Here is an 18,325-nt window from a genome sequence, read left to right on the forward strand (position 1 = left end):
TCAGCGTTCTGCTCTACCAGGTGTAACAATTGAGTTTAACATCCAGGCATCCATGAAAACGGACATTTATGACATTTAACGGAGTTAGAAGTTAGCAGGGAGTTAGCTCGCTAGCTTCTATCTAAATACAATATAGCATGTCCTGACTGCGGGGTTTTGGAAACAAATTAAAACGTACAGCTCTGCTATCACTTCCAGCATAAATGAAGACTGAAAACTAAACAGCAGTGACGTTTGTAGGGTTACTGAAGTTGGGCTAGCTGGTATATAATGATGTGCTACGTGACCGCTAGCGACACAGCTATGTTAGCATAATATAAACAAGCTAACTTTTTTCCCGCTCGATAAAAGTTAACGTAAGTGTTCTCGGTGGTCAGGAACAAATGTAATCGCATGGCAGGATGCTGTAAAAGGACCAAACTTCAGCCAGGAGAACAACTGAGATAATCCATCCACAATACGAGGTTAGTCATTCATATACTGCTGCATGGGCTGGGCTGTAGTTACATCCTAAGGTTTTAAAAACTGAGCTTAAATAAATGATTAGTGGTAATAAAAGCCGAGGGAGGTCAACAGGGATCACTGACTGTTTTAGGAGCTTTTTGAGATCAAATAGAAGAAAATACAAAACATTAAACATGTTAACAACACAAAAGCCATATTAAACGCAGACTACTTTAGACCCGGAAGTAGGATTCGTCGTGTCATCACTTAACGACCGGATAACCTTAAAGACTGAGCTTAAGCATCTACAGCACATGATCTACATTAACCTGCACTCACACTAAATCTTGTCATAGTACTTGTCTGTAACAGAAATAATAGTCAGCATTTTCACTTAAAAGGAACAAACTGACATTTTGTGAAATGCACCACTTTGCCGTCTTTCCCGGAGTTAGATTTGAAGATCAATATCTATTTCATGTCAGTCAGTACAAAGAAAGCTCTGGCACATGTTTAGCTTAGTACAAAGACATAAAAAGGTATGAAAACAGCGACTCAAACTCTGTCAAAGAAGTCTTATAACAACTTCAAAGTACAATATTTTGCCCGAGATGAAAAACAAAATTATACTTTAAGAAGCTTCAAGATTACATTTTAGAGTTGTGTAAAAGGCCTTGATTGTCATTGTACTTGTGTTTACTGTACATATCTTTTTACATGTCTTCAGAGACAATTTGCTGATTTGAAAATGTGCAAATGTTTTTGCAAGTATGAAAACATACTAAACAGCTCACTTAGTTTAAGCTGTATACCATAACGCACAGGGTACTGTATATGTTTTCAAGCCTTGTTCCAAATAAATCCTATAACTTTCATTTTATCAGTCTTAATAAAAGTAAATGTCTCTGTCTTTTTAAGAAATTCAAAACAAACCTAAACTCATATCAACATGAATGCCCATAACAAGGACGATGTTGTAAAAGAGAATTTTTAACATGAACTGTGGACCTTACACATCTATCACATGAAAAACAGATTTTTTTTGCAGGGCTGTTGGATACCAACTCCAAATTAGGGGAAAAAAAGTTTTCTCCCTAACTTTTTCATGATGCCTTCAGAAGCAGCTATGTTCTTTGAAAATGTAATTCATCTCTAAATGATTTTGGCAACACGACATGACATATAATCAGGCTGACTGGGTGGTGAATAACATGGCAGCCATACACAGTCCCTGTTACATCTTTGAGACCTAAATGTAAGGCACTGATCCAAACATGAAGGAAAGACTCGTTTAGAGAAACTATGTAAAACACAGTGATTCATCTATGATCTCAGCCAGGAAGGATACTTCCTTCTTCTACTTCTTCTTTTTTTAAATTCATGGTTTGAGCCATCTGCACAACTTTGGGTTGCTTTACACTCATCACTTGTGTTAACTAATTAATTCATTTGATTTATAAGGACCAATTATGATGATAGAATAGAAAAACTATAGAAAATGTACTACAGAAAGGTAGTAGCCTGCAGCGTTACATATTCTGGCATTTTATCAGGTGTAAAAATCTGCACATCTTATTTAACAGTTACAGCAAGACTTTCGGAATATGGCTAGCTGTGCTAACCTATATGTAGGGATAATATGAATGGTTTATTGATTGCTTGAGTGAACTTAAATTGTCAGTTTCTTCACTCCACAGGGCAGTCGAAATACCCGCTGAATGAAAGACAGAGCTGCAGAAAGAGCAATAGATTCACTCTTCTGGTAAAAATCACTTTAGGATGGCAGGTACAGATAATCTTGAAAGTTGACCCTCCGCTGTTAAGGTCAGTATCCCTATTCACTGCGTTTTGTGACTGATATTTCAAAGACCCACTGATGATTTCACGAGGGAGCGAGACTGGGAAAAAAAACCTGTCAGTCAGGATTATGCATATTATACATTTTGGAGACATGGCATCTCATTAAGTGAGCATCTTGAGAGACCACGATTAAGGCAACAGAGATGGTACAAAAGAGAGAAAGCAGTGCCCAGCTACATCAAGTGATACCCGATCAGCAGATATTCCATTGCAGCTCTATAGCTAAATCTCTGTTGTATATTTCAGAGCTGAACTGCTGGTATTGTGTCTGCACTCATTCATTGGAGCGTAATCCCATATTGAGGAGTAATCCACAGCCTGAGCAGTCAAAGAGAGCTCTCCTTCTTTACGCAGCCAAGCCTAACTGAGGTGGCTGAGGGGATTTTACAGCACTCCCTGTTCTGCCTGAAGGGTCAGTGAGAGGTGAAAATAGACTGGAGTGTTCCTGAGGTCAATAAAGTGGTTAAAATTCACATATGTGTAAAGCACAATGCAAGATTTCAGGAACAGACATGGAGGTTGCAGCAGGACGTTGTTGGAATTCTGATTGTTTGGCAGTTGTTGTGTGTTCAGCAGAAAACACAGCGAGCTCACCAGGCGCACGTTCGTGTCATGCATGCAAACGCGCGCATTCTTACTTCTAGGGATATGGTCACCTGATTGACTTGTTCTGCGTGCATCATTCATAATTCTGTCTGCAGAAGATACATATTCTTTGGGGCAAATTCTCCACATCAGCACTCTGATGTAATTTCCAGCAACGCATGGGACATGCCACAGATGAACAGCAACCTAAATTGCTACAGGAAGCATTACTTCCGAAAGGTGGCTTGCTAGCTCTCAGACAGGGCTATTAGTGCTGGAGTGAGCACAATGATACGGCATCCCCCAGGGAGCAGGTGAAAAGAGAGGCTGTAATGATGACAGTCACCACCACTCCATCTATCTTTACTTCTGCTCAGCTGAGCCGGCACGTGTAAGACACTAATCAAACATAAATTTGCATGTCGCCACTTTATTATGAATGCGCTACATAAAAAAAAAAAAGAGAGATTTAATTTTAGGTTGCGTCCAAAGCAAAAATACAGGTCAATAACAAATGCTGCATTTTTAAAAGGTTGGCGACCTTTGTATGTGAAGTGACAAGACAACACTCTCATTTAATTGCTTCAGAACCAAAAGCATCAGGTAGATGTTTTCAACAAAAGCCAAAAGATTGTTACTTCATTTTTTATTTTATTTTATTGTCCAGATAAGCTGCTGTTTTTGTCCTACTGTGTGTAGCAATATCTACAAAATACGCATAGTTGCACACAAAAACATCCATGACGCGCCTCTATAAGAAGTTAATTAGTTTTTTCTGAATTATCCACGGAAAACAACCTGTGGCACAATGTGTCACTTGCGCTCATCCCTTGCTGCTGTGCCCCAGAAGCCATCTTTCCTTGCCTGGCAGTGACTGCTACACCTGCAACATGCACTGTCTGCCTTATCATCATTATCCAGACACCAGCCGTAGTAAACAACCACTAATCCTCTTAGAGCTGTACAAAAACACTGGCTCCACAGACCCATAGCACCATTAACACAGTGAAACAAGAACTCTTAAACAGTTTAATAGACTACTTATTTAACTTGCTAATGTCATTTAATTTGTTTCTTTTCCAAAGAGAGTCATAATCCGTGGCCAGTTAGGGATATTTCTGGCTGCAACGCTGTGGCATAGGACGGGATGATGAATTTTTCAGGACCTGCTCGCTTAGAAATCTGGAGTTAATTTCATGGTGTGAAACAATATCTTCTCAAAGCTCTCCCGGAGCCTCGTGGGACAGTGCATCAGACACAAGTGTGTTGGCATTTGTGTATGTGCATGTGTGCACGCAGCTAATGACCTTGAGTGCATCCTGCATGTCTGCCACTGTCACCAGGCTGGCACTGCCTTTGATTGGATGTAATTAATGCTCTCACATCTGGCATGAGCTCCCTCGTCCCTTCTTAAATTTGGCTCTCTCTAGGTTTTCCCTCATGCTCTTTATGCCCCCTTCTTTTAATTTCTGTTTCTCCTTCCAAAACCATACAGAGACTCATTGATTATCTGACAGTATGTATTGCCTCTGGGTGTTGAAGATAGTCCCCATACCTCCCTCAGTTCAACTTGCAAGAGGTTTGTATGTCAGTGTTGATATGAGGAAGTCTCTGTCATTGTCACCTTGGATGATGCCCTGCTTTTGATCTGTTTTCCATGCTAACCCTGGCCGCTTCACTGTTCACAAGATGAAACGGGCTGTTTTCTGGCATTCTGAGCAAAGCCAGTCCCCTGGCAGTGATCCTTAACCTGTTTGGCCACTCTCAGAAAATGCACATCACTTGCTAACAGGGAAAAGGAAACAGATGAAAATAAACAGTTGGCAAGCGAGGCTTCTCCCTCCAATTATCATGTTATCTTATGTGAGCTGTGACACAGACAGAGGAGAAAGAGGGAATAGCAGTGCATACCAATATTTTATACTTTAATCAAATGTCAGATCTTCTCCAGTTTTAATTAAATGCATCTAAATTGCTTACTCCTTGCGAAATTATACACCCTTAGTTACAGGTGCTTCACCTGTCAAGTTCTGTAATATGTGGTTAGTAATTTTATCGCTACCCTGATTTCATCGCATTAAGTACCTTCATGAGTTGACTGATACTAGGAAGAAAAACTCTGTATATGGATCTGAAATATGCACTTGATTGCTTGATACAACAACAAAACATCCATATTAGAATATCTTAATACTATTTGAGCCAAGCAGCTAAACATGCTCAACTGCTTAGCTTAAAAAAATTGGTGTTAGATTTATATTTTATTTTTCATCAGATACAGATGTTGTAAACATTATAGAATCCAAGGCTACGTGGATAGCGAAAGACTGGGGGAGGCAAATTTGTAGTGAAGTGAAGTAAGGAGAAGCATCCAGCATATTTAAAGTCCAAAACAAACATACAAACATCCAAATAAGAAAAATATAAACCAGAATTTGAATAAAACATGAAAAGCAAGGCAAGAATACATGAGAAATGCACAGAAAAATGTAACGTACAAAGCAGACAGCCCAACTTGCAAAATACAAAGATGACTAGATGAAAAGCGCTAATACGTATTCTTCACTATATCAGATCCTTCTATGTCCATTACAATTCCCGAGTTCTGACTGAACAAAAGCTGCTGGATTTGGGGTATAATGAGCAGTAAAATGGTTCCCTTGAAATGCTATATTATTATTCCCAAGTAACTTACATGGGATGTGTAAACATCCTTTTTTCCCCTCAGTGCAAACTCATTTAAAATCATAGTAATGGCCTTGGGGAAAAGGCACTGGGTCAGGTTACCCAAGGTAAACTCTAAATGGCAACCCAGGGTTTAATCCAGCCTGTCACCGGCTCAGCTGTCAACACCAGTCTATTGAGTGCTGTCTACACAGAAATGCACCCTCCATTTCTCTGGCTGAGGACAGAGACCAGCTGACTACCAGAGAGAGGGCCATGTCCAGCCATTATCACTCCCAGCATGTGGCCACGTGCAGACAGACTGGGCGTGGAGCTCGAGGCGTGTTAAAAAAACATAGTCCTTTCATTGCTGTAGCACACTTCTGTTCCTTTCCTCTCCGTTCATGGGAGAAAATAGTCTTTTTTTTTTTAATATCTGGGGATTTATAATTACATGCAACTACAGATTGAAAACAAAAGCGCTAAAAAACAAATATTGTGCCTCTGATTTTATCCTCCTTTTGAAATCCCAACCTTGAGATCTCATATTTTGCCAGCTGCGAGGTCCGCCTGGCTTTACCGATATAGATTCATAGCGTTAGCTACATGGCGAAGCAAAGCTAATAATTTAGGGAAGATTGCATCTATGGATTTAGTCAGGTAGGGGGTCTTCTGTAAGCTTGTCTGTGTATCTGGGTATCACTGGAGTGCAGAGATAAATATTCAGCAGAGACGCACACGGGTGAAAGGCCGTCAATGCATGGCCGCATGAATAAACATCCTCCCCTGGTCTGCTGCAATTACAGCCGGAGTGTAAGTGGTTGAAGTAATTGACGCCCTAAAATGCTCTCAGAGCCACTGGACCAAACTGCAAATTGGGTTTCCACCTTTGTGATAACTAGTGATGGTTTGGCCACTGGGCATATCCCACTTCCTCTCTCTAATGGTGTGTTCTACTTTTGCTTTAATTCGTGGTAGTATGCCATGTGTGTGCAGTACAATTTATGCAGTATGTGTATAAATGTGTAAGTGTATGATAAAATGAGATTACAGTTTATCACTGAGAAATAATGAAGGATGTTTTAAACTTTGCAGTAGCTGGTTTATACATTACTGGGTACTGTTGGGACAGCAGCTAGGATGTTTTGCTTTGGGTCTTATGTAGGCAGACACCAGGCCCAGCAGGCTGAGCATCAGTCCCAGTATGTGTGCGGCTCCAAGCCCACAGAGGCTCTGTGGCCCATAAAGAGGGCTGCTGGGACTGATAAGACTCTGGGTCCCTTCGAGCCATATCTGGCCCTTAACAGCCATGACCTACAGTCAAACACAAAGCAGTGTAAGGGATGCAGAGAGAGACATTTGTCACAGATTTTCTAGGAATTCGCAGAAATCTCTGATAAAAATAAATCACAGACATCAGCCTTGAAAATGCTCAGATTTAATGAAGTGAGTTAGTTGTGAAAAGGCAGCAAAAAGACAGTAGGAATAGCATTAATGTTTCAGAGAGAGGAGAGTTGACAATTCAATTTAGGGACCCAGTCTTTTCTTTATCATTGAATGAGAGCTAATACATCAATAGCACAGAGAGTAATTAGAGGTTCTAGGCTATCCTTGGATGGATCAAGACATTAGCAGGCAGAGGCAAAGGAAATGAGCTGAGTCAAAATCATTTATATTGTTCAAACAAATTGAAGCTGAAAGCAGTCGTCCATCGTGTGGCTCTACTTCTGAATTAATAACTAAATGAGCAAAAACCTGCATTCCCGTTCAGAACTTCCACAGTGAATGGGATTTCAAGGCACATTGAAATAGAATAAATAAACCTGGGAAATTTAACTAATCAAGCCTGCTGAATTATGCAGTAAGGTGCGCTGCACGCTCACCATGACCTGCTACAGCAAAAGAAAAAAAAAAGACTTTCTCCCCCATTTTCTGTTTATCTGATTATATAAAATGCGGGACAATGGATGGGCACGGACAGCTGCTCTGTGGTAGCCACACATCTAAAGCCCTGATGAGCCCCTACGGAGACAAAGATAAAACCAGAGCACACACATGAAAATGCAACATTAGTCATGTTAGGTTTCCAGCTTGCAGTGGCAATAACATAGACACAACATTAGGTATGAGGAGCATAGCTGGCTCCAAAGCATCATGTCACATTCTGTTTTACAAATGTCTATAATTAATGGAGCACTGCTAGCTACACTCTCGCCTACATAGCTTCTTAACCATGTATTGGCTGTAGTTTTTCTTTTGAAATGCTAATATGTAAAACTGAAGTGCGTACCCTCATGATCACACAGTACACCACAAGCCTATGTTTCATCTAGTCTACCAGCATGTCCGCAAAATAGGGAAACTAACAACTGATCAAAAGAAGAAGGAGGCACATAAATGTAGCCAATCAGGAATACATCCGCACAAGTATGCACACGCACAAAGCCAGTGTGTGCATCATCTAACAAAGGACAGACATCTCCCCACGAGATTCCATTTCCAATTCCCACATGACACCCTCCTGGTTAAATGCTGATTGAAGATTATTTAATCATCTCTAAAGAATGTCTGTGCATATCTTAAACCAGCAAAGATTGAAATAAGATTCTGGTCAGGGAGCCTAATTATGGAAATCCTGAGAAAAAATATTGAACTAATCACATGCCTTTTACATTTTCAAAGGAAATTACAAGTTACATGCACTTGATTCAACTGGAACAAAACTAGGGATGTACAGTTTTAACAGGCATGCAGGAAAGTCTGTACGTTCTTACACTGATAGGAGTGTTTTAAAAGATAACAAAGGAAGTGCTCTGCATCTAAACCTGTGGCAATCTCTGCCATCTTTGCTATAAATAGAAGTCCAGAACTTGAACTTGAATGAGAAGGTGTTCTAAGTGTTCTAAGCTAATTGTACTTGAGAGCTGCCCAACCTGTCTGCATTTATGGGCACATTTCAGGGGTCCAGAGTTAAAGCAAACAAATCTAAATGAATTAGGTCAAACATGCTGGTTTACCAATTGTTTTGATCCAGCTTGACCTATAAAAGTCACAAAATTCTGGCCTTTGCTTACTTTTTCACCTTTTTGGAAGTAAACTAGCAGTATTATAATGTTGGTTTCCATTTTGTCAGTTCCAGTTTTATTTTGAAATTTCTTTCCTAAAACGTTTTAGTTGCATTTCCACCCTTTGTTCAGTCCCCTTCTTGTTTCTGTGCCACACCTGCATTCGATTAGTCTTTTTTTATCATTACGAACCCCCACCCAATTCCTTGTGTTTTAAATATTGGCCTCTCTCTGATTTTTTGGAGTAGTTGTGGATTTTTGAATTTTGGATTAATGGACTTCAGGACTTGGCTCTATGTCTGTTTGAAGTAATTTGAAGGAAAAGCTATTTCAGACTATTGCAAAGTTATGAAGCTATTAGCAGAATAATTCCCCATTTTGTTTTTCTGTGCCCATGGCTGAATCAAAGTCCAACATTTGTGCGAACTGTATCTGTAATGAATCATTCCCAGATGCCTACGAAGATGCAGCCTAATAAAATAAATAAATAAATACAAAATAAATCCCAGTAAATTCACTTTCAATACTGTGAGGTCAGGTCTCACCCACAAAACAGAATCTTTTTTTAAGTTGTTTCCAAGGTCACAAATAGTGAACTGGTTCTCTATCAACCACCACACGAGGAGTTAAGATTGAGTCTTTTCTGGTGAATGTGGTCCATCTCTGAACCCAATCATTTTTTAATATTTGAGGTAGCTCAGGTGAGAAGAGGGGATCTGGGTGCACACAGGTGGACAAACACCACACACATATACATACAGGCTGTCACAACAAAGTTACTTAAATACACATATACTCACACCTACTGTAACACAATCATTTACCTGCTTTCAACCATTGCTTTGAAGCAATGAAAGTCACAGTCTAAAGGGAGAGAAAAGTAATAGGATTGCTCAATTAGGTGCCAAATGGCTTTCTGGGGGCCAGTATTTCATCTCCACTGCCACTGCAAGCAAAGTGGAAAGAGAAGCATAGGCTTGTGAGAGGTGAGTGCAGACATAAGCTGCATATTGGAGAGATTTTATTGCCTTTAAAACACAGACTCAATGCTTTCTGCACTACAGAGGCTCTCAAGGTCTATCACCGGCATTACCCGGATAACGTACATGTTGATGATGCCCTGAATCAACCGAAGCATTCTCTGATGGTATAAAAGTAAGATTACATTTTCATGCAAGGCTGCACCATACAGTTTTATTTGTATTAATGGAGGGAGGACAAGGGAAACGGTCTTGTGAAGTGACATGAAAACAAACAAATACATCGAGGACATCTTGTATTTTGCACAAGAAACATCTCTATTGCTCAGTAGGTAAAGACTGCTAACAACAATGACCACTCATTGTTTCACCTCCTTTCTTTGCAAATCCAACTGCTACTTTTAAATAAAAATAACAACAGGGAGCCAATGGCTCCAAAGGCAATTTAGCGATTTAAGCTTTCTTTTGTAATCACCTTCACACCGACTGGAGTGTTAACCTCAAGAGCTAATCAGAGGATTAAAGGAAAGTTTCAGAGCTCAATTTGGTGCCAGTGTGGGCTTTTCTTCCAGATTTGGTGTAGAATACAAAACAATAAATAAATAAAGGAATGGTTCACCATTTTGACTTTCATTAAGATGAGAAGATGAACACAGCTCTTTGTGTAAGGTATATAAAAGAAAGAGCCAACAGCTTGTTTATTTAGCACAAAATGGCATGTCTGTTGGTTAGCAACAGGTAGATGATTGGGGTTTTTTTTGAGGGGGGGGGGGGGATTTCTGACTAGGAGGTAGTCAGCCTAGCTGTTCACCAGGTGGTAACACATTATAGTATGGGCTATGATTATGGGCATAATGCTCCTGTAGTTGAATTTTGCCGTGTTTCATTTGAAATTACAATGTAATTATATTTACATACACATACTTATAGATAGTACACTAGACTAAGGGAATAACAAGTCAGGTTTTTTACAGAAAAAGAGTAAATAATTATTCTGTAAGTCAATCTGCAATTGTCTTGAAATTTAGCAGAAAAACAATATAAAATCTGCAGTTTCACGTGAGATAACCCCGCTTCTGTGATTGTGCCTGAAGGACTGCACTCAGTTGCAGACATAGACATGAAAAGCTGCAGAACTCATGGACGAATAGTCATTCCCATTAGAGAGAGACTCGAACATCTGGTTAACAGTCTTCATCATTGATTGTGTAGTGTGACCAGAGGGGTGGCCAGAATTTATTTGATGACTAATGGTGTGAGTTAGCCATCAAAGCCTAAAATTACCCAACCCCTGGTCCCCAGTTCATTTTAACCAACAAAGTGTGACCAGTCTTCTTCTTATTTTCGGAGAAGAAAGAGGTAAGTAACCAAAGTGTAGAATATTATTGATGAAATTTTGTATGAAATATTGTATAAAGTTATGTAAAGCCATTCAATCCTTTCTGTAGTTAAATTCTGAAAACTTAATATATCATATATCACTTCAAACAAGAAAGATATTAAGGCAGTGTGTAATAAAAGGTATCCCTTATTACCTTGGCAATCCTAAATCAATAGCATCAGCAGCATGCTTCTTAGACCCCATAGATTTCCTTAACTGAGTTTTTGCAACTCCATTTCTTGGCATATTGGGTTTTCCATCCAAACAGTAGTTTATTTAGCATATTACTAATTCAGTATGGGCTTGTTATCCAGGCACTCTATGTGGCCAGCTTCTCATGGGAGACGCTGCCCTAATTGTGTTCAGCCGATCTGTGGTGTAGAATTGCTGAAATCCCTGACTCTGGCAAAATGAGAATATCAATAAAAACAGACCCTGGATGATCTTTGCTTGTGGCAAAACTGCACAACCCTGGATGCTGAGGTTTGTAATTACATTCCCCTGAATAATTGAAACCACTGTCCTCCGGCTATAAGTTCATCTAACTGAGTGTTCAATATTACATCATTTTATATATATAATAATAATAATAATAATAATAATATATCATATATTTTACACGCTGTGTCTCTGGCAGTGATCCCAGAAAACATTTATAGTGTTAGAGTGGCACAGCGAGGAAGCGTTAACAATCAACAGATGACAATGCTGGCTTGGCCAAATATTTACTGCATTCAGTCCACAGACCTGTGCGCTTCTGGCTGTCACACATGATTCCAATAGGCCATGCCATCTCATGTTAGCTGACACTATAACTGTGATCTGAAAGGCTGTTGTAGTCCTCTGTGTACGGGTGAGGTGTTCTGGTCACTCTGACCTCGTAAATTGCCTTCGGGGGTTTATGGAAGTGCAGTTGCAGAGCAGGTCTTGTCAGTTCATTACCACAGCACTATAGCTTTCTGTTTTCCATGATGTCTTTGCCCTCGGCAAGGATTTATCTTCTACGTGGTGAATATGTATATGTCACTGGGCCTTTCCTATCCAACTTAAAGCTAAAATCACAACAGAGAGGTATTTTATCACGGTCTTAGATCAAGAACGGGAGTTATTCACACAGATTTGCTGGAGAAACCCTAGTTGGCAAGCAAAAGGTAAAACGTTTCTTGTTGTTGATCACTAATTCTTTTTTTTTTTTTAACCCACACCACTTTACAGAAACTCTAAATCCTCTAGATTCATTGGCTGCCGCTTGACTCAAATCTTCAGCTCCCTCCACAGCTTTTCTATAGAACTGAGGATGGGGGCTAAGTGTGCTTCTTTTTTAGCCACTCATTTGTTGCCCTTGACTCGATATTTTTTGGAGTTGTTGTCATGCTGGACCCATCCATGATCTTTAATGTTCTGTCTGAGGGAAGGATGTTCTTGTACAAGATTTTGCACTATATGGCCCCATCTATTGTGTGGCGAAGTCTTTCTGAACCTTTAACAGAAAAATAGCCCCAATGCATGATGTTTCCACCTTTGTGCTTGACTATGGGGATTTCTTGTCCTCCAACAACAGTGGGTGAAGATGATGCCAAAGCGATTGTTTTGGTTTCATTTCACCACAGCACGTTCTCCCAAGCCTTCATGGAGTCATTTAGATATTCACTGGCCAACCTAAGACAGGCCTGTACATGTGCCTTCTTAAGCAGGGGGACCTTGCAGAAGCAAGGAGTATTGTGATACTAAAGGTGTTCTTGATGACTTCTGCTCCAACTCTCTTCAGATCATTAAAGCAGATCAAGTATAGTTTTGGGCTGATCCTCCATCTTTCTCATGGTCATCCTCAACCCATGAGGCAAGATCTTGCATGGAGCTCCAAACTGAGGGCGATTAGTGCTCATTTTATATTTCTTCAATTTCCAAATAATTGCATCAACAGTTTTCACCTTCTCACCGAGCTTCTTGATGATGGTCTTTGTAGCCCATCCCAGCCTTGTGCAGCTCTACAACCTTGTCCCTGACATCCTTTAAGAGCTCTGTGGTCTTGCCCATAGTGGTGCAGTGGCTGGATTGGAAGAAAATTATTCTGTCAACAGATGTGCTTCATACATATAACAAGCTGAGACCAGGAGTATCTGTAATTGTTAACTGATTAACTGCAATCTGTATGTTACATGGGCACACAGTCAATATGCGAAACCAGAATTTTGGCTCCGTTGTAGCTGATCAAATTCTTATTTCTCTCAGCGACAAGCAAATGAATTGATAACTTTTAATTAAATGTATTTTCTTGACTGAGCGACCCCATCCCTGCTCCTCTTTATTTTAGTACTCATGGCTTAGACCACATCCATCACTGAGCCTTTATTTTGACCCCTGTTACCCATCTGTAAAGTATTGTGGCTTGTACATGGTTACGATATCATTACATTGATAAAAATTTTCAACAGATGGACAGCTGAATAAACAACTGCCCATGTACATAAAACTTCTTTGCTGTAGTTTATTTTACAGGAGCTATCTAAAGAACCACGCTTTGCAATGACACACACACACGGTCAGCCAAGACCAGAACATTTAACAAAAACAATGAAACAAAAGCTGTTCTTCCATATGAGTCAGTATATTACTTTACATTTTAAAGTTCACTGTTATAAAGTTATGAAACCTCACACCTCCCTGCCCAGTTGTGATGATAGCAACGGAAAAGAAAGAGGTTTGTGAGGTCTTGCTTTCCACATGGAAATATAAAACTAACAATGAGCTATCAGCTACAAAGTAATGAAAATTGAAAAACTGAAAATGGCTGACACTGACTTTAAATTTTGAAATACAGCTTTTAATAAGTAGGAACAATACAAATACACCTAAAATAATAATTCTTTGTCCAGACATTTACTTCCTACCCACTCCGATGTCTCTGTCTCAAATTATTCTTCCTTGTTCATCCTAAAGCAATTATGAACACTGTAGCCTGTATGAAGTGCTAATCTCCAAAGCAAATTATCCAGAATAATACCCTAATTCAATTGAAAGAAACAGCTTTGGAGAAGACCTCATAGCTCACGTAATGACCTGACTGATGATTTAGGGCCTGAATGTGAGTCTAAGCCATAGATTTAATCACACTCAGCAGTTCTGAAAGAACATCCATTCCACATGCAGAAAGTGTGTGCAGCTCATGTGACCTTGGTTAATATGCTCATTCTCGCTCACATATGGCCTTTCTTTTCAATCACCTGAGGGATTGATTCCACACTGTGACCCAGAGTTCAAAGGAGGGGATGATTGCTGTTTTAAGTATGTCTCATTACATACAGAGGGGGGTAATGTTCCTCAATAGCATGGCTAACCCTTCCTCCTGCTTGGAGGTGATTCATTTTTTACTGTCCCATCAGTCATTCAGCCAAGTAGAAGCATGCATCATCTCTGCCAAATGCCTCTGGCATCAAGTTTGGTATCAACCAGCAACATTTGTCAAATAGCAGTTACACTGTTACATCTCACTTAGTTAAATGCTCAAAAACAAAGTTATACTTTGTAGCTGTAAAACATAGAGCAACCTCATCTCATGGTCAAACAGCTACAATACAAGGGGGTAGATAGCAGGTGGCATCTCCCTTTGGGGCGTACCCATGATATTCTTCAGCACTGTATGTAAACAACAGGCATAAAACAGCAGAAAACAAGAGAGTGTAAATATATCTTCATATCCCCTGGGTGTTGGAACACTCGCCTGTCCCATGCTACACACACATTTGCTCTGAATCTGGGAGGGAACAGCGATTCCATCCTATAAGTAAGTTTGCTCAATGTATTAGAAAACCAGAACTCATACATATTTTAAATCCCGTCCCGTGCTTTATAGTAAGGCGCTCATTTTGCTATTCACACCAGGGGGATAAAAGGCAGCAATCTCATGCATCGAGCTGTTCTCCTCTGCTTCTCAGTTTGCACTACAGCTTTTGCTTTAGTGATCAGTGGATGGGGGTCCAGTGCTGGCCACAAAGCCCCTCAGATAAAAGAGAAAACAGAGAGGAATAGGGATTGCCTCCTTCAGGTGACCTTCTGCAGAGAGAAGAAAAGGGCAGGCGGGGAGGAAAATCAGACTCTAAAAGCTAAGACACATAATCCTACTTTCTCTTATAGTGAGAGCAGGACTATTCATGCATGGATACGGATGCGGAGGGCATATATTGTCTACAGAACCATGCCTGTTATCTCCACTCAAAGATACTGCAGGATTGAATTCTGCAAGATTTAGTCCTAGCAGGATTTGGTATGTAACACGCTAAGCAATTTTGGGACAACACAACAGTTCCTACGTTCGGAATACATTCCTCACTAAATACAAAGTACTTGAAAGTGGTCTGTAGTATTATTTACAAATCGCACCATGAAAATGAACAAAGCATACACATGTGAATTCATGTAAGTCAAAATAATTTATTGCCTATCTGATCACCAAGACATGGATCTGGCATCAAGTCAGTTTTGCAAGGTCTGTATATGCATCCGAAGAATGAGTATCAGTGGGAAGTGCTAAACCTCGGAGAGATTTCAGTCCACGCTGTCTTCATTATCTGGGCCCAGCACTCCTGGCCTCCAACTCTCAGCTCAATAAATATGGATATGAGGTGCGATTTATTGACAAAAGTTGGTGAATAAAGCTGAGGCGCAGGAAATTGGCTATGAAATATTGCTACTCAGAAGAGCCGTGATGCCCTATTGTCAAAGATGCGATGAAATGATTTGTTTTGCCGAAGCAGGACCGTAGCCTAATTGCCCTGCTAATGCTGCTTTTATTACCTGGCTTTGTTTTTGGCCCGCTCCCATTGGGAAACACACAAACAGCTCTCGGAAAAGCGAAAGCAATCACTTACAACATGGAAATGACATCAAGGAGAGTCAAAACAAATTTGGAAGTCTGTTGCGGTGACTCTGCGCTATCGTTCAGATTCATTTGCAAGCCTTAATAGTAGAGAGCGACAGCTAATGCAATTGTGCACGCTGCCCATGATCAGAGCAGGTGGGTAATCTGAGGAGTGGGACAGGAGAAAGGGTTTCATCCATCCAGCCTCGACTCAATGGAGCAAGTCTCCTGACTTTGTTCATCAAGCCCAGCAATAGCTATATTACCGGCAGCCTTTCAGGATTCAAGATTAAATACTGTTTGTCTCACAGAGTGGCTGGGAGTGGACTTTTAACCTGACTTAAACACATCCATCCATCACAGCGAGCAAGTTACTGCCAAGAAGGTTAGGTTGCAGTTATAGAGCTGCTACATAGACCAAAAACGACTCTATGAAGCTGGCCAGTATAAATCTCCATGCTTGCCAGCATCCCAGAACCTTACCTCACTGATTTCGGTGGTATGTATACATGCAGTCTTGCTTTCTCCCCATGACTCCTTGGCATACAGCTGCATACTAGAAAAATGTAGGGTTAGGTAATTCAGGTCAGCTAGCCAGAAGGCAGAGAGGACAGTGTTTACATTGCAAAGTATTTGGATAGTTTTGCACTAATGTGATGATACGTGTATGTTAGCTTTCAGACACTAGTACAAGGTTCTATCACCCCTGCTATCTCTCTCTTTTCTTTTCAGTTTGTGATCATGTGCATGTGACCTTCCACAATCCTAATGTAAGGGCTAATTCCATTTCCTTTATAGGTAGTGTTGTAAATGGTAAATGGACTGCTTCTTATAAAGCACTTTTCTACTCTCCTTGAGCACTTAAAGTGCTTTATGCAACATGTTGCATTCACCAAGCACTTTTTTTCTGTGCTTAAGTCCTTTTCTATTTAGCTTGGTCATGCAGGAAAAGGAACCCCTGGAAACACACAAGCCGAGGGAAAGTGAACAGACCCAAAGCCCAGGAAGGACACCACTTAGGACAACCAGAGTGTCGGGGCATACCTCCAGTGTCACAAGAGGACCCAGCCCCAATGGTCGCCCACCAGACCCCTCCATGAATGGCATCCACTCTGCCACAGAGGGCCAGGCGCAGGAACTGGGGACCGGACCCACAGGGAGGACCTTATAGTACTTTTCAGCTTTCAGCTAAATGCTTCACTGTAAGGAAAAATCATGTTGTGGGTTATGAATATGCTACCAATATCAACTTGCTGTGCAAAAAGTAAATGCACTTAGTGGTGAATGAAAAGTAGATTATACAGACACTGGACAACACAACCAACGTATGTAACTTTATTTCAAAGGGCTGTTCAATTCTCCAAAAATTCAGTTTTTTCAGACGGTAAGAAATTACAAGATTACTGCCATTAAAATGTAATCTAACATGTTTCTATTAAAAAAACCCACATTAACACTGACTAAAGCTCTACAAAACAACATAAAAATCATCAATTCCAATTCAGTTTACTAAACGTAACGTAATTACACTGAAACTGCTTCTACATAAAATCAATCTGTTGCACATCTTTTCTGTCCCCGCCATATTAAATGAAACGTCTCCATTACCAGTAACCCTCAGACTAGGCTATATCTCCAAAGCAGCCTCGGTTGACCAGAGCTCCATCACCCAAAACTTGTTGCCTACTAATCTCATAATCTCCTCCTGCTTCAATGACCACCCATACCTGACAGCGTGTTATTCTTCCATCCATCCAAGACAGTGAAACTTGTCTCATGTCTCATGGCTGCCTGGAGCCTCCGATGAGTCTTTCATTAAGGCAACTGTCAGTTGTGTGGCCCATCTTTTTTCTCAGCCTTTTTGTGTTCTGAGGGCACTGCCAAATTGTTCAAGGATGGATGGCCTGTCAGGAACATCCAGAGGAAATAGAAACATCCCTATCCATCACTGGGGTCCCTTGATATGTACAAAGAAACACAAATGGAGATATACACTGAAAGAGAACACATACAATCAGAAATGCATCCTGCCTGCATGTAGCATCACTGTTCCTGCTGAGTTTCTTAGGCCATGACTGCTCTACCAAGACCTGGCTTTATATTCATTGTACTGACTAGCAGGATCACTGCCTTGTGCAGCTCTCCAACATCTAAGGCCTGTGTCACAAGTTACTGCCCGTAATCATGGCAATAATGAGTAAGAAACAGCATTTCTTGTTGGGATTAAGCACATATTCTCTGATAATTTAACAGCTATCATTGTAAAACAAATAAATAAATACAAGTAATTCATAGCACAGCTGTAAAGCGCACATAAAATCTAACAAGTAATGGAGCTCACAAGACGCTTGTTGACTTTTTGGTTTCTCTTAATGACCCAAAATGATATAATTATTGTCATTAACACTGTTGTATTAATATTTCATCTGCACCAAAAACATGAGAAATACTGGCAGTCATCTTACACCCACACAAAAAGGTGTGTATG

At 40.3% G+C, this 18,325-nt stretch overlaps 1 long non-coding RNA gene across 1 annotated transcript in view; it reads left to right on the forward strand.

Annotated features, from left to right (window-relative positions):
• LOC113011843 (uncharacterized) overlaps positions 1–17,859 on the forward strand; it is a 30,045-nt gene extending 12,186 nt beyond the window's left edge. Inside the window, exons 2-3 of the long non-coding RNA XR_003270618.1 lie at positions 16,570–16,607; positions 16,756–17,859. This is a non-coding gene — a long non-coding RNA (uncharacterized LOC113011843). The remainder of the gene's footprint in view (positions 1–16,569; positions 16,608–16,755) is intronic.
• Positions 17,860–18,325: the final 466 nt, after the last annotated feature.

Source organism: Astatotilapia calliptera, chromosome 19 (assembly GCF_900246225.1).
Source record: "Astatotilapia calliptera chromosome 19, fAstCal1.2, whole genome shotgun sequence".
In the NCBI taxonomy this organism is placed as follows: Eukaryota; Metazoa; Chordata; class Actinopteri; order Cichliformes; family Cichlidae; genus Astatotilapia; species Astatotilapia calliptera.